The 24,940-nt window shown below is 43.7% G+C and overlaps 1 protein-coding gene across 1 annotated transcript in view; it reads left to right on the forward strand.

Moving 5' to 3' along the window:
• The window catches only part of LOC306989040 (uncharacterized protein), a gene marked incomplete at its 3' end in the record, with an annotated part of 978,518 nt that overhangs the window by 615,158 nt on the left and 338,420 nt on the right, over positions 1–24,940 (forward strand). The window lies entirely within an intron of this gene.

The following is a 24,940-nucleotide window of genomic DNA, read 5'->3' on the forward strand; positions in this document are numbered from 1 at the left end:
AGCTGACCATCTGAATGATTGAAAAACTATTAATTAAAGCATCAAACATGAATATGACATGACAATGTAAAGTACAACTAGACATCTCTCCATCGGGTCCCTTGTCAAACAATGTAAAACAAACCTTGTAAATAATGAAGTTTAACATGATATTAATTAATACAATCAAAATAACAGGCCTGGTAAAATTGTAATAACATTTGGTAACGCTTTAGATTACAGCCCGGAAAGTACTGCGTAATTAAAGCGATTTTACAGCGTAACCTTCGGTAATTATAGTGTACCTATAACGTACTTACAATATAAGTATAAGGGAACAATATTTTAAGTTTGGGGAATAAAGGGGTTACATTGTTATCTCCTTATTCCCAAAACTTTACATATTGTTCCCTTATACTTACATGCAAGTACTTTATAGGTACTATAATTACAGAAAGTTACACTGTAAATTCCTCTTAATTACACAGTACTTTCCGGGCTGTAATCTAAAGCGTTACCTAACATTTTATGTTGCAAATGGGTTTTATTTATTTTTTATTTGATTAATCACATAGTTGTAGTCACCTTCAATGTCATAAATAGCAGTTTTCTTCCGGAAATTGGACTTCTGATCCTTGGGTAATCCCTGAGGATACCCACCACCTATTTTGTAGGTCACAATAGCACTGTATGTTGCAGGATCCATAATCTACAGAACAAAAAGCACAAATTAATAAGTAAGGGTTGGTTGTCGAGAGGGGTTTATTGGCACAGATTTAATTGATGGTATTTTATAATCACCTTCACAAAAGTGTAACATAAATGCTTTCCCTCTTGATGTGCACTGATCCTGTAAGGGCCTTTAAATGTTAATATATTAATATAATTCATTCATTCATTCATTCTTTCATTCATTAATATTGACTTCTGAAACTACACTCAAACTAAAACATAGATTATAGATAAAACATAGACTTTTTGCATTGAAAGTATTAAATAATGATATCACTTCTATATTTTGATGTACGATCTGCAATGCAATGATAAAGTTAACATAGCTGACACACATAATTTACAAAAAACGGAGAACCCTATACTGTCTAGCATACACAAATCTCTCATTAAGTAATTTATTTTATTTTTTGTTGCTTTCATGACATCCTCATAGTTGGCTTATAATGTTTGTTCCACCACAGTAATTTAACACAAGTTCAATCAACCCCCGTCAGGCCTACTCTAAATCTGCCTATAATGTGACAATGGAAACATATTTACCTTTCAAAAGGACGATTTCGATGGAAAGAAAAGTTCTTCTGCACAGCCTGCTTTTAGATCCCGTATCAAGGAACTAATTCCTTGAAATTAAATTTGTGCAGTCTTTAAGAAAATTAACAGTGTCATCTGTCAATTAAGATATTATCCTAATTAGACGTGTACACTCCTAACGTTTTACACCTCCTCTTCGGCACACACTCACAGCATGATCGCACCCAGGGCCGAGTACTGATTGGTCGATCGTTCACGTGATCAGGTGATGGACAAAACATGACGCTTTCAAATTGTACAACAAGGACAGCAAGAACGAAGTAACGTAGTAAAAAAGGCAGTTTTATTTGTGTTCTCATTTGTATGCATTGTTATTTAAAGTTGAATTCCATATTAGTTTTATTTTATTACATTGACAATCAATTAATAAACTTTCTAGACATTAATATTCAATTCATATTCAACAAAATAAGTATTACAGAATAACAAAATCACATTTAATAATGTCCAAAATACAACAAAACCAACTGAAAACGAAAAAAGAAGTCCTAGATTTGTTTATTAACTCTGATTACAGTGTATGTGGCCTACTTATACTTGATGGGATGACACACTGCACAGAAACACATTACACACTATTATTGCTATTTGACCAAATAGATTACAACACTCTTAATTTATTTAAAAAAACAAAAAACAGAAGAATGGTGGGGGTGGGGTAGTATAAATCATACCCCCCTAATAACTAAATTTGCCTATTGAACCATTTGTGTATTTAGAGAGAAGAAATAGGGGGGTATAATCCAGGCAGGGGGGTAAAAACGGACCTGCCCAAATAATACCCCCCCTAATAACTAAATCTGCCTATGTTAATATAGTGAAATGTAGTATTTTACACACAGTATTGCTGGTGTAGGTGTATCAGACTCATTTTAGGAACCATTTGTGTATTTAGAGAGAAGAAATAGGGGGGTATAATCCAGGCAGGGGGGTAAAAACGGACCTGCCCAAATAATACCCCCCTAATAACTAAATCTGCCCATGTTAATACAGTGAAATGTAGTATTTTACACACAGTATTGTAGGTGTAGGTGTATCAGACTCATTTTAGGAACCATTTGTGTATTTAGAGAGAAGAAATAGGGGGTATAATCCAGGCAGGGGGGTAAAAACGGACCTGCCCAAATAATACCCCCCTAATAACTAAATCTGCCTATGCTAATATAGTGAAATGTAGTATTTTACACACAGTATTGCTGGTGTAGGTGTATCAGACTCATTTTAGGAACCATTTGTGTATTTAGAGAGAAGAAATAGGGGGGTATAATCCAGGCAGGGGGGTAAAAACAGACCTGCCCAAATAATACCCCCCTAATAACTAAATATGCCCATGTTAATACAGTGAAATGTAGTATTTTACACACAGTATTGCTGGTGTAGGTGTATCAGACTCATTTTAGGAACCATTTGTGTATTTAGAGAGAAGAAATAGGGGGGTATAATCCAGGCAGGGGGGTAAAAACGGACCTGCCCAAATAATACCCCCCTAATAACTAAATTTGCCTATGTTAATATAGTGAAATGTAGCATTTTACACACAGTATTGCTGGTGTAGGTGTATCAGACTCATTTTAGGAACCATTTGTGTATTTAGAGAGAAGAAATAGGGGGGTATAATCCAGGCAGGGGGGTAAAAACAGACCTGCCCAAATAATACCCCCCTAATAACTAAATATGCCCATGTTAATACAGTGAAATGTAGTATTTTACACACAGTATTGCTGGTGTAGGTGTATCAGACTCATTTTAGGAACCATTTGTGTATTTAGAGAGAAGAAATAGGGGGGTATAATCCAGGCAGGGGGGTAAAAACGGACCTGCCCAAATAATACCCCCCTAATAACTAAATCTGCCTATGCTAATATAGTGAAATGTAGCATTTTACACACAGTATTGCTGGTGTAGGTGTGTTAGACTCATTTTAGGAACCATTTGTGTATTTAGAGAGAAGAAATAGGGGGTATAATCCAGGCAGGGGGGTAAAAACGGGCATGCCCAAATAATACCCCCCTAATAACTAAATTTGCCTATGCTAATATAGTGAAATGTAGCATTTTACACACAGTATTGCTGGTGTAGGTGTGTCAGACTCATTTTAGGAACCATTTGTGTATTTAGAGAGAAGAAATAGGGGGGTATAATCCAGGCAGGGGGGTAAAAACAGACCTGCCCAAATAATACCCCCCTAATAACTAAATCTGCCCATGTTAATACAGTGAAATGTAGTATTTTACACACAGTATTGCTGGTGTAGGTGTATCAGACTCATTTTAGGAACCATTTGTGTATTTAGAGAGAAGAAATAGGGGGGGTATAATCCAGGCAGGGGGGTAAAAAACGGGCATGCCCAAATAATACCCCCTAAATCTAACGCAACATTAGTGTTTTCAGACTGGAACAAAGACGCCATCGACGCGTTATCAAAAGAGATTGCAAGGGACATGCCAGTCTCCTTTACGATTAAGGTTGAAAAGCAATTCATTACGTTTCTGAGTTTATACTGCCATCTACAGGAAAATCCATACATTTTCTTCAATTTGAACGTTTTGGGTAGGGATCAGTGAAGCATGTGACCGAACGTTGCATGTTTTAACTGCCATCTACCGGAAACACGGCGGTACTGTCCGCGTGCACGCGAAGGGGGGTAGTCTCCAGCCGGGGGGTCGGAATTAGGCACAACACCGGCTCTGCGTTCGCTCAGTGCAGAATAGGCTGGTATTATGTTGAAGCGGTCGTGATTCAGTGTGTTTTCGGTGGTTATTGTATTTCAATTAATAATTATCGTGATAAATTACTGTGAATTATGGCCTGTCAGAACATCGAGTCCACAGGTTTCCGAACAAGAAAAAGGATGGTGCTTTCTTCCGTGTTTGTGTGCGTTTTGTGCAGGGTAAGAGATGGGACTTCGCTTCTGCGTCTGCTTTGAAAAACGCGGTAGTGTGTAGCGTTCACTATAGACTGCATGATTATAATCCCGATTCCCGGCGATATGATGAGTTAACGTTACGTTATATGATGACGGCGATATGTGCACACTGTCCCGGCTCCTTCATCGGGTCGCCCGGTCCGCCGTCAGCATGTGGGTCGGCCACCGGTGGGAAACATGACGCTCACGGATCCGTCAGAGATCACTTATTGTACATTTGTTTTACAAAATGTGCCTTGTCTTAATTTAATTTATTAACGTATCCTCCATAAACTTGTAATGTCTTGCAAGTCTGCAGCCGACACTTATTATTATTATAATATAATGTTCATTTTCAATCTGTACTCCGAATTTTAATGTTTGTGTTGGCTGTTTCTACATATAAAAATTTTATACAGTAAGAAAGTTGTGATTGTGATTATTTTTTTATTCATTATCACCAAGTGGGGCCATTCAAAACCTTTATAATGTCCCTCTTTCTCTGGAAACTGTCTCCTAATGGCTGACATACACATGCAGGTAAGGGTCTAAATACTAGCTTTGCTATTGCCTGACACATAATTACAATATTGTGATCTGAGCATAGTGTTATACATATCGTCGGCTAACGTGAATACATCTATAAGCTAACACTGTTCTCTCATCGAGACCCGACTCCTGCCCTGTTCTCCTCACACCACAGCTCAATGCGTCTCCTCTGACCGTTGTTTTGTCTAATCCTGGCCTGTCTAGAGTCTCTTGGCTTCATATGAGGCTCATAATTATATGGCTGAGGTCTGTCATACGAGTAAACATTTAGGCTACAATTTCCTCAGCGTCCGAACTGTCATTGCGATCCATTGCTTTCCTATTGTTTACTTTGACCGCGCTCCCCCATGCTACGTCAGTTCCGGTTTGGCGGTTTTCAAATGCGGAAGTAAAATTTTCTCACAAAAAACGACTCCAGAAGCCTAAATAGCGTTTTATAAGTATATGTTTATATTTAAATCTAGTTCCTACATTATTGTTCTATACATTGGCGCACTGGGTACTCTAACCTGCAATATGCCCTTTAAGATCAGTGGTATAGATAGATAGATAAAACCCCAAAACGTTAACTAAAACGGCTATTTATTTGCAAAAGGAACATATAAGTCATCGTGACAACGAATTATTTAGATCAGTATAACGTTAGACAGGACACATGAACGAGCAGAGACAGAGGAGCCCCGGTCGCGCGCGCGCACTCTCACGGCGGTGATCCACTTGTCCGTGCGACACTTCTGTCGCGCTGCACTCCACTATATTCCTATGGGTGACGTCAAGCGACTTTGGATAGCTCGCAAAGAATTCCGGGAAGGCGGCGCTTCATTTGAAAAAATGCCGCGCGTCAAAAAGCTGGCCGATGCCCATCTTTATGCAAATTAATTCCGTTGAACGCGACGCGGCTATCCAATAGAAGCACGCACATGGAGACGGGGGGAAGTCTCTCGCGGGTCCTTTGTTCTAGATTGGCCGCTGGCTCAAAACCACACCCATAGCGATAAACAAGAGGAACGCCCATCAACGTACACATGTGGGGAGGCATCGCGACACCACACGACATTCGTGTCGGACAAGTGGATCAGTACCGTCACCGTCTTCAAACAACACGAGCGCTGTATGCTCTCTCTCCCTCGCGCATATCAAAATACGATAATAAAAGGTAGGAATTCCGATTGTGTTTTATAGATAGGCTACAGTAGTTTGTTCAAATAAAGTGTTTGATTAGTTATCAAGTACATGTTCAGGAAAGGCATAATACAAATTGTATGGGTTAATGTAACGGTAAACGGACTTCACAAAGCTCTTTTGAAGCTGTCAAATGGTGTTGCTATTAAACACTTAATTGTGATTATTGCTGCTCTGAGGTTTCTTATAGGCTACTGTTAACTGTTTTATAGTTTGTTTGTTTTTTGAAGAAGAAGCATTATTCTTGCCTCGAAAAAAAAAAAAAAACGGGAATAGCGACAATTGTGCATAAATTAGTACTTATAGGGCTTGTATTACAACCTGTCAGCGATTTTCTACATCCTTTTGTGAATGTCGTTTTACACTTGTATGCTGCACAGCGGGTCATCTTACAAATGCCGTCGGAGCTACTGTACCAATCTCTGTATAACGGCCGTCGGAGCTCTCTGCTAGTAGGGAATCGTAAGATGGCCGCTCGAACACTTCCGGTGGCTTCACTGCCTGGTGGCAGTTTAGAACGTCATGAGCTATCCAGTCATTATATAGATCAGTGGTTAAGACAAATGGATTTATTTTTTGTTGTGTTTTCATATTCAAGAGATTATATGTCAGGGTTCTATTTCATGCTTCTATGTTTGTGTTGTGCTTAAACGTGGTTTTGTTTTTGTTTGTGTTGGCCATGTGCTCCTCTGTTCCTGCCTCCTTGTTTCCCTGTACCACACCCCCTTGTCTATTTGAGTCCTCGTTTGTCTGAGTATTGTCACCTGTTCCTCATGTTCTCTGCTCACTTGTTTGGATTCTCGTTTATCTGAGTGTGTTCACCTGTCCCTTGTCTGAGTGTGCTCTTGTTCTCTGCTCCCTTTGTGTCTTGTGTTTCTGTCTTGTGCTGCATCTTACTCAGCTAGTGTCTCTTTAGTTGCATGTTCATGTCTTGTTCTGTGTAAGCTCATGGCTAGCAATTGGTTATTGTTGGTCATGTGCTTGTGTGTGATTTTCATGTTTGATGTGAGCACATGTCTTGTCTCGTTATGCTGCCATGTGCTCTATTATCTAATGTCTGACCCCGCCCATCTTGTTATCTTATTATTGGTTCAGTTTCCCCACCTGTACTCCCTCGTTTGCTGTCCCATTTATTCCCCTTGTGTTTGCTGTCCTTTGCCAGATCGTTATCGCACATCGTTGCATGCTGTTGTTACTCTGCCTGTCTGATAAGTCCTGTCGTATGTGTGTCCTACCAAGTCTAGTCTATAGTGTTTTCCCCCATGGGGTAGTTTCTGTTTTGTTTTACTTTAATAAAGCTCATATTCCTCTGCATCCTTGAGTCCTCACTCCAACCCTACCTCAACCCGTGACAGAATAAGCTAGATGGAGCTTTTTGGGTTTGCATAAAATGTTCTTCGACTTTTATACATTTGTTTATAAATAAAGATTGATCTGTTGAAAGCAGTAATTTTGAGAGAGATAATAATTTGTTACATTTATATAGCGCTTTATCTGACACCTCAAATCGCTTTACATAGAAGTGGGAATCTCCTCAACCACCAGCTTACTGGTGGAGAGGAGACCGTGATGAAGCCAATCAGTGTATGGGGATGATTAGGAGGCCATGATAGACAGAGGCCCCTGCTGGCCTTACTAACACCTCTTCCATGAGGCCAAATGTTCTCCTCCTATTCATATTTTACATTGAGGGGGTTCATACAACATATTTGCCCACCGGCAACTATAGTTGCCGCGCATTCAAATACAATTTTCAAGAAAAAGAAAAAAAAACGGGAAAATAAATGCAGAATATGTTCATATAGGACACTATTAACACGACTATATGCATGAAACCATTCAGAAAAATGTGGACACAAATGGGTTAAAGGCACACCGTGGAACTTTTGACCTAAAGAGTTGAAGCATACGAGTTGTTTTAAATGATTCGTCAGGCCAATATACAGTGTTTGACACTATCAATGCTCCGAGCGGGGCTGCCCTCTTGAAATACCGCCCATGTAAGTTTGGAGGAGACGGACCGTCTTTGGACAGGTCATGTGACCTGGAGAACAAATCACTTTACGACCGTCACGTGACCACAAGCTCTGATATGCTTAAGGGGCTAACGCTTTTGCTACTATTTTTCCGCCTGCTCGACTCCTGGCCATGGCTGAGGCAAGGAAAAGTTTAAAACTGCTCCTGAGGAGGCAAGAAAGAGAAAACGCGAGAGGGATCGTGCTCGCGGAAAAACAAGAAGCTCTCTTGTTTCTCCCCGGCTCTCCCTCGTCGTCCTCAGCGTCCTCCTCCTGTTTCGGGAGGGGACTCAGAAGATTATTCAAGGGGCGAAGAAAATGATGACTGAAAATAAAACAACAGGAGAGAGGCCGCACTATGCATAAATAGTCTTTTTATTTGCACAAACGCGTTTCGGCGCGTGCCTTCTTCAGTTTGCACACTGAAGAAGGCACGCGCCGAAACGCGTTTGTGCAAATAAAAAGACTATTTATGCATAGTGCGGCCTCTCTCCTGTTCTAAATATTCTAATTATTCAGGCCAGCACTCCTAAAGTTTACGTTTAATCAATGAGTGAAGCCCGCTCCTATTCCCATTTATTTATTGAAAATAAAACATAAACATCGGCATCAAAGTGGATATATAATGTAATATTTACTGCGAAGTCGAGAATTCGTGTAACAAAACTGATATGTCAAAACCTACTGCCGTTATTTGTAGGCTTCAGTTTGTTTGTCCTTTTACAAATTCATATATGTGTGTATTATTCTTGGCTTATATGATTTTAGAATAAATGTCTATGAATTTGAATCTAAAATCATATAAGCCTCTAATAATACAGTTTACTACAGGAAAAACACAAATAAGCTAGATGACTCCAAAACCAACACAATAACAACTTAGTTTTAGGTACAAAACGTCTATAACCTGCTCCTGCCGATCGACTGTCCTGCACAGTTTATCTCCAACCCTAATCAAACACACCTGAAGCAAACAATTAACGTCTTCAGGATCGCTTGAAAATTAAAGTGTGTTTGATTAGGGTTGGAGATGAACTCAGCAGGACAGACAGGAGCAGGGTTGGGCACCCCTGGTCTATGCGACTTACATGACCAGTTATTTTCTGTTCACTTTTGTGCAATTCATTTATTAAGTGGATGTCTTCTTTACTTTTGCGACAGTGCTGCGGCGCTTGTGGCCTCTAGGGGCACTAGACTTGAAAGTTACAGGTCTAGCGCCCCATAGTGGCCAAAAGTTCCGCGGTGTGCCTTTAAGAAAGGATGGATATTTGCTTCCAATGATAGGCTTGGTGAGTGAAATTATATTTGTATTATCTTTCTGTATATATGTATAATTTTCTTTAGATTTTCTGTCTAAAAGTGACCAAAAAGACATTTAACTCCAGCTCACCATCGGTGTCGCCAAACTGCTCCGTCTGTTTGCGTGCAGATGCCCAAATTTCCCCATCAAGTTTGTTTTTATAAATCACAACTTGTGCGTCGGATGTGGCGTACACCTTTTTCAGGCCCTGTTTTGTGCGTACGCAATGGTTATAAATGAGGCCCCAGAGCATGTACACTGATGCTACTTCTTTGTAAGGTCTCAGCAAGGAGCAGAATGAGCTGGCAGCAACTCCCAGGTTGGCAGAGCCATACAGGCCAAGATGGATGGGAAAACTGTTCTAGATAAAAAGTAGTATCAGTGTACACCAATGCTATGATGATGCTGACACTTCTATTGTGTGTGCAGCACTAAATGAGGCAATAGAGTCCTCTGTTGAGGTGAGGGCCGAGGACACAGACATTATGGTTATGCTGGTCCATCATAGGGCAAACCACCCGGTCTTCCTCACAACAGCTAAAGACACATCTTACGATGTTGGAAAGATCCGGATGGCCCTCCCGGAGAGGTTCTGTAAATACCTGATCTTCCTACACAGCTTCTCTGGCTGCGATAGCGTATCGGCAATTTCTGGGTTTCGCAAACCAACTTTTCTCACCAAGCTCTGCAAGACTGACAAAGCAGAGGGCGCCATGGATGTGTTCAATGACATCAGAGCCAAGAAAAGTGACATCATCAAAGCTGGCTGCAAACTGTTCAAGCTCATATTCTGTGGAAATCCACCTGAAGATTTGATATCTTCACAAGCGGGCCGCAGCTGGGAGCATCAAGCCTGAGAAACTGCCTCCGACTACAGAAGCTGCAGAACAGCACTCTCTGCGGGCATATCTCCAGACCAGAGATTGGCTACTGCTATAAAGTCTGCTACACTAGTCAACTAGTCTCTTCCCTGTTTACTGAAGTCAGCTGGATCCGGGTCGTATCCAGATCAGATGATGGACCTGCGCCTGGCCAGATGATGGACATCCACAAAGCATCCCCCATCAGCCCTGTGAAGGCCTCATCGACACGACAGCCATCATCACTGATCCTCAACAAACCCGTCTACATACCGACGTGATGACTCCGACCTCCAACCAGATGGAACTGGATAAATGTTCTGATCCAATCTGACTTCTGACCTGTAATGCTGCCTGAATCATAATCATACACTGTTCTCTCATTGGCCAGAGGAGAACTGGCCCCCGACTGAGCCTGGGTTCTCCCAAGGACATTTAATATTCAACAATATTATTGATCTACCTTACGATGACGCAATTTTCTTCTAGAAACAAACTTTGTTGTATTATTTTCCTATTATCACTGTGAAGCTGCTTTGATACAATCTATATAGTAAAAAGCGCTATATAAATAAATGTGACTTGACTTGACAAAGTCCATCACTGGATGTCCTTGAGTATGGATGGAAACAAGGAGAACAAGGTTATGCACCAGTCCCTACAACATATCCCATTGCACCGGACTACCTTCTGAAGTTTGTCAGCTGCAACTGTCATGAGTCTGGTATCCTTTTCTTTCTCTCTCTCTTCTGGTTCACTCGCTCACGCTCACACACACACACACACACACACACACACACACACACACACACACACACACACACACACACACACACACACACACACACACACACACTTTCCCATACTCTCATTCTCTCTACCTCAGCTGTTCCTAGTTGCAATCAGCCTTCGCGCTAATTCTCTCACCTGTTCTCTCTTTCCTCTAATTGTGTCTGCTACTTCTAGCTTTCCCTTTTCCCTGCTTCTTTGCCAGATTATTTCGTGTGTTCGCGTTGCATGAGTTCCTGTTTTGTCCATGCCCATGCCCTGTCTGGATCTGGTCTGTACTTATCTATTCGCTGTGATTGCTGATAATTTGTTGTACTCTACACTTTGCCCAGTTTACCTTCTGCTGTCGGCGGCCAGAGCTTTCTATCCGCCAGCTGTATGACGTATCCTCTCTGAGAGACCCGAGAATTGACGCCGCCAGCCCTGGTCCTTCTGCTGTGCTCATTCTCAAGAAGTTATTTTGTTATATGTCTTATCGTCCGTATTGACGGCTGTTTTCTGTTATCTACAAGAGGATTTCTGTTCACCTGGACTTTGCTCTCTCATTAAAGACATTGTATTGCATTTTTGCTTTTGGGTCCTTTCTCACCTCTCATAACAGAATAATCTGGCCAACATGGACCCAGCGAAAGAGAACCCTTTGCTGGCGGCCGTCGAACTCCAGGGAGCTATGCTTGGAAGGCATGACGAGGAACTGACTGCTGCCAGACAAGCCGTGGAGACCCTGGCCGCCCAGATGTCAGATCTTTCCCAGCAGGTTTATCAGCTCTGTCGAGATCCACCTACTCCTTCCAGAACACCGGAGACCCCTGAGCCTAGAATTAACAACCCTCCTTGTTACGCTGGTGAGCCGACGGAGTGTCGTTCTTTTTTAACTCAATGCGAGGTCGTTTTCTCTCTTCAGCCAACCACTTACTCAAGGGAGCGAGCCCGGATTGCTTATGTCATTTCTCTCCTTACTGGACGGGCTCGCGAGTGGGGAACCGCCGCCTGGGAGGCTGAGGTAGAGTGCACTAATCGCTTTGATCTGTTTAAGGAGGAGATGATACGCGTGTTTGACCGCTCTGCTCATTGGGACGAGGCGTCCCGTATCCTTTCAACTCTCCGCCAGGGAAGACGTTCCGCCGCGGACTTTTCTATTGAGTTTCGCACGCTGGCAACTACCTGCGGATGGAATGAGCCCGCACTGGTCGCTCGATTTCTGGAGGGACTTAACGCTGACATAAAGGATGAGGTTATCGCCCGTGAGGTACCCACACTTCTCGACCCGCTTATTGACATGGCTATTCGTATTGAGAAACATTTTGATCTCCGTCGCCGCACCCGAGGCGTGGAGACTACCCTCTCTTCAATTCCCTCTGCCGCCTCAGCACCCGCCTCCGCCCGTTCAGAGCCAGAACCCATGCAGCTGGGAGGTCTTCGCCTCTCCGCTAAGGAACGTGAACGCCGAATCGCCAACCGCCTATGCATGTATTGCGGTTCAGCCGGCCACTTCGTTTCTACATGTCCGTTAAAAGCTAAAAGTAGAGGAGGGATTACTGGCGAGCGCAACTTCTCTGGTCTCTTCTCCCAAGTCCTGCACCACCATTCCCATCACTCTGCACGGGTCTGGTTTCTCTGTTACCTGTGACGCCCTGGTTGACTCTGGGGCTGAGGGGAATTTCATTGATGAGGCTTGGGCTCTGGAACAAGGTATTCCTTTGAAGGAACGTGAGGAGTCCACTCCCCTTTTCGCCTTAGATGGTAGTGTCCTCCCTCGGGTTCACCTAGAGTCTGTTCCTTTATCTCTCACTGTCTCTGGTAATCACCGCGAGATTCTTTCTTTTTTAATTTTTCGTTCTCCTTTCTCTCCTGTAGTTTTGGGCCACCCTTGGCTTGTTAAACATAATCCTCACATTAACTGGTCTAAGGGCACTATTCTCTCATGGAGTTTATCCTGTCATGTAGAATGTTTAATGTCTGCTATCCCTCCCGTTTCCTCTGTCTCTGTTTTTCAGGAGGAGCCGGGCGATTTGACTGGGGTTCCGGAGGAGTATCTCGATCTACGGGCGGTGTTCAGTCGTTCCCGGGCCACTTCTCTCCCTCCCCACCGTCCCTACGATTGCAGTATTGATCTCCTTCCTGGTACAACCCCGCCCCGTGGAAGGCTTTACTCTCTGTCGGCGCCTGAGCGTGAAGCGTTAGAGAAGTATCTTTCTGAATCTCTTGACGCTGGTACTATTGTTTCCTCCTCCTCTCCTGCCGGTGCGGGATTCTTCTTTGTGAAGAAGAAAGACGGCTCTTTGCGTCCCTGTATAGATTATCGAGGGCTGAATGACATAACCGTCAAGAATCGCTATCCTTTGCCGCTTATGTCATCTGCCTTTGAGCTCTTACAGGGAGCAAAGATCTTCACAAAGTTGGATCTCCGCAACGCTTACCATTTACTTCGCATTAAGGAGGGAGACGAATGGAAGACCGCGTTTAATACACCTTTAGGGCACTTTGAATATCGCGTTCTTCCTTTCGGTCTGGTAAACGCTCCGGCCGTTTTTCAAGCTTTGATTAACGACGTTCTCAGAGATATGCTTAATATTTTTGTTTTTGTATATCTCGACGACATTCTTATCTTTTCACCCTCTCTCCAAGTTCACGTGCAACACGTACGTCGGGTCCTCCAACGCCTTCTTGAGAATCGTCTTTTCGTTAAGGCTGAGAAATGTACCTTTCACGCGCGTTCTGTTACTTTTCTCGGGTCTGTTATCTCAGCAGAGGGGATTAGCATGGACCCTACTAAGGTTCAGGCTGTCACCGATTGGCCAGTCCCTGACTCTCGCGTTGCACTTCAGCGTTTCCTTGGCTTCGCTAATTTTTATCGTCGTTTTATACGAAACTTTAGCCAAGTGGCCGCGCCGTTGACGGCTCTCACTTCTGTCAAGTCCTGTTTTAGTTGGTCTGAGTCCGCCCAGAGGGCTTTTGATCACCTAAAGATCCTTTTTACCACCGCTCCTATTCTAACTACCCCCGACGTTTCTAGACAATTCATTGTCGAGGTCGACGCGTCAGAGGTGGGCGTCGGCGCTATTCTTTCTCAACGCTCCGCCTCTGACGACAAGGTTCATCCCTGCGCTTACTTCTCTCACCGTCTATCGTCCGCTGAGCGTAATTACGACGTGGGTAATCGTGAACTGCTCGCCATTCGTTTGGCTTTGGGAGAATGGCGACAGTGGTTAGAGGTGGCGACCGTTCCGTTCATTGTCTGGACTGATCATAGGAACTTAGAATACATCCGTTCCGCTAAGAGACTGAACGCGCGCCAAGCCCGTTGGGCTTTGTTTTTTGCTCGTTTCAATTTCTCCATCTCTTACCGTCCCGGCTCTAAGAATGTTAAACCCGATGCTCTTTCCCGTCTTTTCGGTTCCTCTGATGTCACCTCGACCCAGGAGGTTATTATTCCTCAGGGTTGTGTTGTTGGGGCTGCTATCTGGGGAATCGAAAGATTGGTTAAGCGCTCTCTTTCCCATTCCATCTCTCCGCGTAACGTTCCTAAGGACCTCCTCTTTGTTCCCGTTTCTGCGCGCTTAGCGGTCCTTCAGTGGGGTCATTCGTCCAAATTGACTGCCCATCCCGGCGTTAGGGGCACTCTCGCTACCATTCGCCAACGTTTTTGGTGGCCCACTCGTGAACGAGATACGCGTCGTTTTATTGCCTCTTGCGTCGTGTGTGCCCAGACGAAGTCGAGTAATTCTCCTCCGGCCGGCCTTCTCAGACCCCTTCCTATCCCGTCACGTCCTTGGTCACACATTGCCCTTGATTTTATTACCGGGCTTCCTCCGTCGGCGGGTAACACTGTGATTCTTACCGTCGTTGACCGATTTTCTAAGGCTGCTCATTTTGTCCCACTCGCTAAACTCCCCTCTGCCAAGGAGACAGCCCAGATTATGGTCAGTCATGTTTTCAAGCTTCACGGTCTCCCCTCGGACGTCGTTTCTGATAGGGGTCCTCAATTCGCGTCCCAGTTCTGGAGGGAGTTTTGCCGTTTAATCGGGGCTTCCGTCAGCCTTTCGTCAGGTTTTCACCCTCAGACCAATGGTCAGGCTGAACGAGCCAATCAAAGTGTCGGTCGTATCTTGCGTAGCCTGGCTTTTCGCAACCCTTCGTCCTGGGCAGAACAACTCCCCTGGGCCGAATATGCTCATAATTCTCTGCCTACGGCCGCCACCGGTCTGTCGCCGTTTCAGTGCTGCCTGGGGTATCAACCTCCCCTGTTTTCGTCTCAGGATTCTGAATCTAATGTCCCGTCGGCACAGGCTTTTGTTCAGCGTTGTAAGCGCACTTGGAGAAGGGTGAGATCAGCTCTCTGTCGTTCTAAGATTTGTACCCAAAGAGCCGCTAACAAGCGTCGTGTTAAGAGTCCTAGATATCTTTGTGGTCAGAGAGTGTGGCTTTCCACCCTCAACCTGCCTCTCCAGTCTGTCTCCCGCAAATTGGCCCCCCGATTTATTGGTCCGTTTCCGATTACTAGGATTATCAGCCCAGTTGCTGTCAAACTCAAGCTATCTCCTAACCTCCGGCGCATCCACCCTGTCTTTCATGTTTCGTGCATCAAGCCTGTCGTGCGCGCTCCTCTTCGCCCCCCCGCTCCTCCCGTTCGTGTCGAGGAAGCTCCGGTTTACAGAGTTCGTAAGCTGCTTGATATGCGTCGTCGGGGTCGAGGACACCAGTTTTTGGTGGACTGGGAGGGGTATGGTCCTGAGGAGAGAAGCTGGATTCCTTCCCGGGACGTCCTGGACCGCTCGCTCATTGATGATTTCCTCCGTGCCCGCCAGGCCCCTCCCTTGGGAGCGCCAGGAGGCGCACGTTGAGGGGGGGGGGGGGGTACTGTCATGAGTCTGGTATCCTTTTCTTTCTCTCTCTCTTCTGGTTCACTCGCTCACGCTCACACACACACACACACACACACACACACACACACACACACACACACACACACACACACTTTCCCATACTCTCCTTCTCTCTACCTCAGCTGTTCCTAGTTGCAATCAGCCTTCGCGCTAATTCTCTCACCTGTTCTCTCTTTCCTCTGATTGTGTCTGCTACTTCTAGCTTTCCCTTTTCCCTGCTTCTTTGCCAGATTATTTCGTGTGTTCGCGTTGCATGAGTTCCTGTTTTGTCCGTGCCCTGTCTGGATCTGGTCTGTACTTATCTATTCGCTGTGTTTGCTGATAATTTGTTGTACTCTACACTTTGCCCAGTTTACCTTCTGCTGTCGGCGGCCAGAGCTTTCTATCCGCCAGCTGTATGACGTATCCTCTCTGAGAGACCCGAGAATTGACGCCGCCAGCCCTGGTCCTTCTGCTGTGCTCATTCTCAAGAAGTTATTTTGTTATATGTCTTATCGTCCGTATTGACGGCTGTTTTCTGTTATCTACAAGAGGATTTCTGTTCACCTGGACTTTGCTCTCTCATTAAAGACATTGTATTGCATTTTTGCTTTTGGGTCCTTTCTCACCTCTCATAACAGCAACTGTGCAGGGGACTGTGACACTCTCAGGTGCGCCAAGGAGTCAAGTGTATTTCTGTTTGTGGGAACTGTCATGGTAACTCTTGCCAGAACATCAACCAGCCATATGATAACAGGAGTGAGGGAGATGCAGGGGATGAGGTTTGGTCAATTTTAAACTGATTTAGGAAGTTTTGTTTTGTTCAATAAAACCAATTTTTACTCAAAAGTAATGGCTGGGATAGATTCAGCACCCCTAAAACCCCAAAGGTACAGTAGACATCTCAAAAGCTAATATTGGTTAAAAAATGTTTTTTACATTTTTTATATATTATTTTTACCCAGGCCCTCTGGGCACCCCAACTTTGATTGCCTCTCCAGGCGTTTTCCCCGAGGATTTGGCTGTGGATAAATTGGGAGGTGTTACTTGCTCACCAAGCCGTTGTGACAACACTGACCCCACACCTGTGCTAGATGCATCCACTTCCGCGATGAATTCCTTTTCTGGATCAGGGTGATGGAGAATAGGAGCAGACGTGAACCGCTCCTTGAGTTGAGCATAGGCCTCAGTACAAACCGATGTCCACTTGAAACATTTACCTCCCCCTCGAAGCAGAGATGTGAGAGGAGCTGCAATCACACTGAAGTTGCGGATGAACCTGCGGTAAAAGTTAGAAAAGCCCAGGAAGCGCCGTAGCTCTTTAACAGAGGCTGGCTGGGGCCAGTTAATCACTGCTCTGACCTTGTTGTCATCCATAAGGACACCGTCCGCACTGATGACATAGCCCAGGAAGGAGATGCGTGTCTGATGAAATTGCACTTGGACAGCTTGGCATAGAGTTGATTCTCAATCAGGCGCCTGAGAACTGCACGAACATCCTGGACATGCTCTTCAAGGGAATCAGAGAAAATCAGAATGTCATCAATGTACACAATCACTTTACGATGCAACATGTCCCGGAAAGTCTCGTTAACAAAAGCCTGGAAAACGGAAGGACTATTGGACAGGCCGAAAGGCATTACCCTGTATTCATAGTGCCCGGATGTAGGAAAACGCCGTCTTCCATTCATCTCCACTCCGCATGCAAATCAGGTTGTAAGCATTCCTTAGGCATTCATTGGGGCGGCAGTGGCTCAGTGGTTCATGTAGATTGTCTACAAACCGGAAGGTTGGTGGTTCAATCCCCGGTTCCACCTGACCAAGTGTCGAGGTGTCCTTGAGCAAGACACCTAACCCCAGCTGCTCCCGACGAGCTGGATCGCCTTGCATGGCTGACACCGCCGTCGGTGAGTGAATGGGTGAATGTGAGGCAATATTGTAAAGCGCTTTGGTGGCCATTGGGTCTGTGAAAGCGCTATATAAATGCAGTCCATTTACCATTTACCATCAAGATTACATAACACATTACCTCAGAAAAACTTTGGTTTTATTTTTTCAGTTTGACTCATGCTCCTTAGCCAGTGCACAAAAGAACAAAAAAAGCACTAAGGAACAAAAAATGTTTTATAAAGAGCTCATGCTCACCAAAGCTGTTTTTGTTTTAATAAAATAAAGTAAAACTTAAGTAATATTGTGAAATAGTATTTGAATATATTTTTAAAATGTAATTTATTCCTGTGATGTCAAAGGTGCATTTTAAAAATCATTACTTCAGTGTCACATGACCCTTCAGCAATATGAAAAAAGTTTGCTGCTTAATATTTTAGAAACTATGATAAATTTTTTCATGATTCTTTGATTAATAAAAAAAGAACAGCATTTATTTAAAAACGAAATATTTTGTATCATTACACATGTTTTAATGTCACATTTGATAAGTTTAATGCATCCTTACTGAAAAAAAATTCTGACTAACCCACACATTTTTGAACGGCAGTGTACATTCAGTAGGTTATTATTTATTGCAATATAAACACTGTCAGAGTGATCAACAAGGTATCTCTTCATTTAGGCTATCATTCGAAGACGAAGCAACTTTCTGTTCTTATGATTACTGTCAAGATCTTCTTCATATTTGTCGTGGTACCGTCTTTGCAGCAATTATTTTACCAGAAATACTGCATCACGCGCTGTTGGCATCGAGCCTGGAGAAATGTACCCACACTTTTGATCGACTTTTCCACATCTTTAAGGTATTATGTGTGTGTGCTTGCGTCTCATATATGTGCACGGAGAGTTTGTGTGTGTGTGCTCGCGTCCCTAGTATGCGCGAGTTTGTGTGTGTGCTCGCGTCTCATATAAGTATGCGCGTGGAGAGTTTGTGCGTGCGTGTGCGCGTCTAGTCTCGTGTGTGTTGACTTTGCGTATATGTGCGTGAGCGACTTTATGTGTGTCGTTGTGCATTTCATATATATTTGTTTGAGCGCTGACGTTGACGAGTTAACTCCTTAGGTATCGAAATCTGGAACCGAACAACATGTCATTTTTCGATACTCGATAGTATCGAGGCAATTCGGTCGGTACCTAAAAGTATCAAACTCGGTACCCAGCCCTACACGCACACGCTTCAAAATCACACTGACTACTAAGCAATATAGCGATTTCTATTTAACATTGGTACATTGTGCAAAATTTTGTGTGTGTGTGTGTGTGTCATTGATGAAACGTAAATTTAGCTGCAGCCATGACTGCGCGACCCACTTCTTCCCAATCTGCGACCCACAAATGGGTCGCGACCCACAGTTTGAAAACCCCTGGTCTAGACCACATAAAATATATAATTTTATAATCATAATTTACAAAGACCCAACAATTCTAGTAATTCACTTCATGTTTTGAACAACGCCCTACTACTCCTCCAATTCTTGTGAGTCTGTGGACTGTGTTTTGTCTGACAGCAGTCTATCTGGGCATGTATATGTCTTGGCCAATAACTCATATAAAATGGCTGACCTATAGAAGGCCTCGACTTTCTGCACTGCTTCTGTAAAAAAGTCAGCATCAGGCAAAATTCTCTGTACGAAAAAATTGGATTTAGACTACACCATGAAGTCACAAAACTTCCGCCTCGTCACAAACATCTGGGCTTGCACCTGGTAGTAGTATTGATGATCTCTGTTAAGTGCATGTGTACCATCTGTGTTCTCAATGCAGAAATGTTTCTTTTCAGTGGCACTGAGGACTCTTAGCACAGTGTGGGCACTTGATTTCCAAAATACCATCGCCACAACAGGAGCAGGACAGCAAGGCATCTGGAGATGCTCCAAGGTAGGGACGGGAGGTATCAATGTGGAGACCGGCATCACGAACACTTAGGTCCTGATGCTGTTGTGCAGCGTAAGCCTCATACGTCTCTCTGGCTTTTTGTTCATGTTCACACCCCCATCTGAAAATGAGAAAAATCATGTTAAGTCATCGTAACTCTTTGAGTGCCCTTTTCATTGGATTTGTTCTCTCATTTCCATAAAAACTATAAGTACTATAGATGTCAGTACCCAAAATTGGCCTAATCTTAATAGCACATAATATTATCTTGTATCATATTCTATCACAGATATTACAGAGTAGTTTAAAGGGATAGTTTGCTTTAAAATGAAAATTCTGTCATCATATACTCACTCTCCAGTTGTTTCAAACCTGTAAGAATTAAATTCTTCTGCTGAACACAAAGGAAGATATTGTGAAGAATGTTGGTAACCAAACAGTTAACTGGTCCCATTGACTGCCATAGTATTTCCTACTATGGAAGTCAATGGGACCAGTTAACTGTTTGGTTACCAACATTCTTCAAAATATCTACCTTTGTGTTCAGCAGAATAAATACATTCTTACAGGTCTAAAACAACTGGGGTTAGGGTTAGTAACTAACCCAACTAACTTGGTATACACTAAGTAACTAAGTATACACTAACCCAACTGTATATGATGACAGAATTTTCATTTTAAAGTGAACTATCCCTTTAAAAAGATGTAAATGAAATATAACAGGAACCGTTTAAAAGGAAGATTAGGAATAACTAGGCAAAGGACCTCCACCATACACCTGCGAATAACAATAGATAAGGGCACTTAAAGAGATTGAGGCATGCACTCTGTCATCATCTTTGTAATAATGTTGATAATTTGTAATAAATATTGCAATGATAAATGCATTTCTTTGTCTTGTGTTTGTTTCTTTGATGTTTTTTTTTTAAGAAAGCAGGGGCCCTCTACATTAGAACACAACATGTATTGCACATTTCCATAGTTGAAACATAGCAGTTCAAAACACATCTAATTTCTTTTCTCACTTACACTATGGTGAAATTAAAAACAGAAACTGTATGTTTGTGTCATTATGTCACATGCCTGGTTGCAACTGTTGAAAATCTGCACTGGTCAGGGTAACAGATCTGCCTAATTAGGGATTTGGAAGGATTTGTAGGGTCTGTCCTTTGGTTGAAACTGTTTACAGTAGTGCGGCAATATGCGTAGGATACCACTTTTCTCTGAAGGGTTTGGAGTTGCATTATCCAGAGCCTTGTAGAATTGTTCTATAGCTGCTGCAGAGTGCAGACACACCCACTTTTTTCCCAGATGGACAACCTGAATGGCTTTGGTTGTTTACACCACAACGCTTTTTGGCAGGATTTGAGAAATCAATTCCCAATCCCTCTTTGTAAAAAGCCTTGCCCACTTTCAAAGGAGTAAGTCCCCACTGTCTGGGCCCATCAGTGCAGCTTTTGTCTTCCAGATGTTTAACAGCAGAGTCTATTGCATACAGCAGAGCTGTTACGTGGGAGCACACCTCTCACAGGTCCGCTTTACATGTACAGTGTACAAGACTGTCCCATCCTTCTTCAAAGATACCCATGGTTGTAGTTGGGTTTCAGACAGTGACTGGCTATGATGCACCTACAATTACAGAAAGTGGCATAAATACATTATTTTTACATGAATGTTATTGTGATGTTATTGTCACCGGGTGAACGAACGCGGAACAAAAAAATGCGACTCGTTGCCAGGGGGAGAAATGCCGGTGTAACACCGGGTCGGCTCTGGGTTTACCCATCATGGCCGCCGACTATAATGAGCGCCAGCTGAAGCCAATGATTAGCGCTTCTTTGAAGCACATGCCCGGGAAAAAGGACTATAAAGAGAGGGGCTTGAAGCACAGAGGGAGGAAAAGAAATGTTCTGGCAGCAGTGAAGCTCGGTACGAGTGTTTGAGCGGGTTGCAGCAGCGACAGTGTGCGGCGGCAAGTGTGGAAAAGCTGAGGTTTAATGTCTGATCGGTGTTCCATGTTGGGTCCCCCGAGGCATGCTCATTAAGTGAGTCTTTGAAGAAACCACGAACAGCAACGCAACGAAGTAAGTGAGAAAAATTGCACGGAGAAAGGAGGAGAGTGACTGGCAGAACACAGAGTGGAAACACGTTGTAGGATTCATGTGATTCACCGAGGAAAAGTTAAGTGCACCCTTTTATGATTCACCTTTCTGAGAAAACCACATGTGAAGATTTGCCATCACCATAGTACGACTAACCTGTGTTTGTGGGCATTGTGTGTTATCCTGTTGACGGCGAAGGACAGTAACTGTAACGGCTGGGAAGGTCGCTGAATCCATGTCCATATTCTGAAAACTATTAATTCTTGGATCATCCACCCTATGAAGAGAAGAGAAACGAGTTGATTAATCGCTGTGAAGATAGAGTGAGTTTGCAGTGATCAAAAGAGTGAAACAAACACGTGTGAAGATTTACAAGAGTGATTTATGCACAAGTGTGGTGAGATCAAACAACTGCGTTCTCTGAGTCTCTGAAGGATGAAATTGACCCATAACTGTGAAGATTTTTTTTTCAAACTGATCTGTCCCATCAGCTGTGTCCAGGTCCCTAAGATTGTGTGCATGGTGTGGAGGAGAAAAGCTCAACGCACCTCAATTGCCACAGTTCACGAGCGCTGTATTCCACCAAAGAAAGTCCAGTCTCATTATTTCTCCCAACGACGCCGTTCTATCACACACAGAACGAGAGCGAAGGCTGGTAAAGTACCCTGTTTCTATCTCCCCTACTAATGTCTGTCTCACTGTCAAATTGTCTGTTCCTTGAAGGAAGCAAAGAAGCAGTTACTGCTGAGTGTTGAGTGGTGGCTCTGCGAGCACGCCAACGAGTCCGAACCTGGAAGCTGCCTGTCCCACGAGCCTATGCAACGAGTCTTACGACGAGAAAAGTCACTGTTTGTCCCACGAGCTTATTCAACGAAAAAGTCACTGTCTGTCCCACGAGCTTATTCAACGAAAAAGTCACTGTCTGTCCCACGAGCCCACCTAGAGAGGAATATACTTACCTGAAGAACGGGAAAAGTACCTACCAGCACCCCTCTCCCCTCATCTCACCAAGGCTACGGCCACGAACACCCCCACCCCTGCTTTTATCCCTTTTAAACTTAATAAAAACGTTTTAAATTCACTCTTGTTGTCTGCCTCATGGTGTCTGCTCCTCCAGAGTGTGGTAAATAACCCTCGGCCCTAACATCGGTGACATTATTGTTTACTGCTGCAGTGACACCATAAATGCCCCTTGTGAATACATCTTAATCACTATGCTGTGTTTAACTGGTCAAATCTTAACATAGGCTACAGCGAATATAATCCCAGATAAGAAGATGGCTAGATGTTACAATTATATGTGGTTACTGATCACAGACACTTTGTGATTTACTGGCTATGATGCGCCTTCAAATACAGAAAGTGGCATAAATACATTATTTTTTACATGAATGTTATTGTTTAATGCTGCAGTGACAACATTAAGGCACCTTGTGAATACATCTTAATCACTATGCTGTGTTTAACTGGTAGAATATTAACAAAGGCTACAGCGAATATAATCACAGATAAGATGGCTAGATGTTACAAGTATATGTGGTTACTACTGATTACAGCCACTCTGTGATTTACTGCATGGATTAACGTGTGATCGATAATTAATGACGGCACTTCCCAGAGCTGGGATGCGTCCAGGCATCCATTAAAAAGCCACGGCCGACCATGTCCTCTAAAATCATAGGCTACGTGTTATATAAATCTTCACTTAAGTAAAGAATAGATGTTAATACAAAATAAACCATAGATTGATGTCTTACCTTTGCCATCATGAGGTACCTCCCCCCGCCGTTAGCGTAGCATTGCGTACCTGTAACCCAGCCAGCTACAAAGAACTGGTAAGCACCCAGACTTTTAAAAGCTTTGAGATCAGCACCAGTGTATAGGGATACCCCGTTTACCACATAGTGGTACAAATCGTGTGGGCTAAAGTCGGGCAGACTCAGCGATTTAATGAGGTCCGTGAAAACTGAGGGCGGAAGAAGGTAAGGGTTGGTATCCAATCCTGCTATTTCCAACTTCTCCAAATACCGCTCTTTGTGAACACCTACCAGATGCCCTACCTCGACCGATAACGGCACTACAACTTCTTCAATAGAAGAAGCCATGAAGTTTAGTGGTATCTTTTTTTAAACTATTTAAAACTAATCAAACTTCCCGCTCGTCTACTACTGTTTAGCCTGTGCGTCCAGATATTTTGCCGTCCAGCATGGCATCGTCACGTGGTTGTGTTTGCAAAGGGTCTATATAAACTGGACACAGCGACCCCATAGGTTTCAACTGAGAAAAATTAAGTAAATTAGAAGCACTCACTTCCTGATGGCTGGGCGAACTGCGCAGGCTCAAACTGAGCTTGACGACGTAGATGTGACGTGAGCAACCTGTCTGACAGCTGTAGGTCTTCTAGTAGCTGTGCCGAGAGAAATCTGAATCATTCCCTTCCGAATCTCGCAGAGACGGAGAGCGTAAGCATTAGCTGTCCATGAGCTAGCAGCAAAATCAACTTTATGACTCTCTATGGGCTTCTCCCTTGACTTTATCGGACTTTATGCCTCCACGTCCCCCCGATTGCTTGCGAGCTTCTCTGCCTGTCTGTACGGTAATTTCTCGACTTGTGCGACAGTCGCGTGGTTATGACGCAATCGTTAGCCTATTTTTTACAAAAACTGCTTCTACGGGGCCATAACGTAAGATACAAGGCAATGGAGCCTTTTATACATTTTCGTGTTTCTTTAGAAATAAATAATGGACAAATGGAGTCTTTAAACGCCTCAGATGTAAAGTTATTCGCTGTCAAAGTGACACCAAAATGAATGGGAGTCAATGGAATGCTAACAGCAGGTGGGGGTCCGCTAATCAATGGCGGCGCCCGGGGAAGCTTCAGTTTCCGGCGGATGGATTACCCCCTTGGGGTAAAAGGGCGGATCAAGAACACATCCTGGGATTTGAACTGGACTTGGCTAGATGTGAACTTTGAATTGGAACAGTACTTGGGCAGCGACTGATGACGTTTCACAAGAACACAAGTACAGACATGAACGCATATTGAGAAACGGCCGAGGACTGAGGAGGGAAACACCCACTGTGAAGCTTCGATGTGCACATGCAACACAATTTCTAGTGAAGCCCCGTATCGGGGTGTGTATTGGTTTACTAGAGTCACGTGATCGACAACAAATGAAGCCTCACTTTCTGTACAATCACTTGCACGTTTCACTTTGGGTGTCAAAAGGCTCGAACCCAAGA

This window comes from Phoxinus phoxinus (assembly GCF_949152265.1).
Source record: "Phoxinus phoxinus genome assembly, chromosome: 21".
NCBI lineage: Eukaryota > Metazoa > Chordata > Actinopteri > Cypriniformes > Leuciscidae > Phoxinus > Phoxinus phoxinus.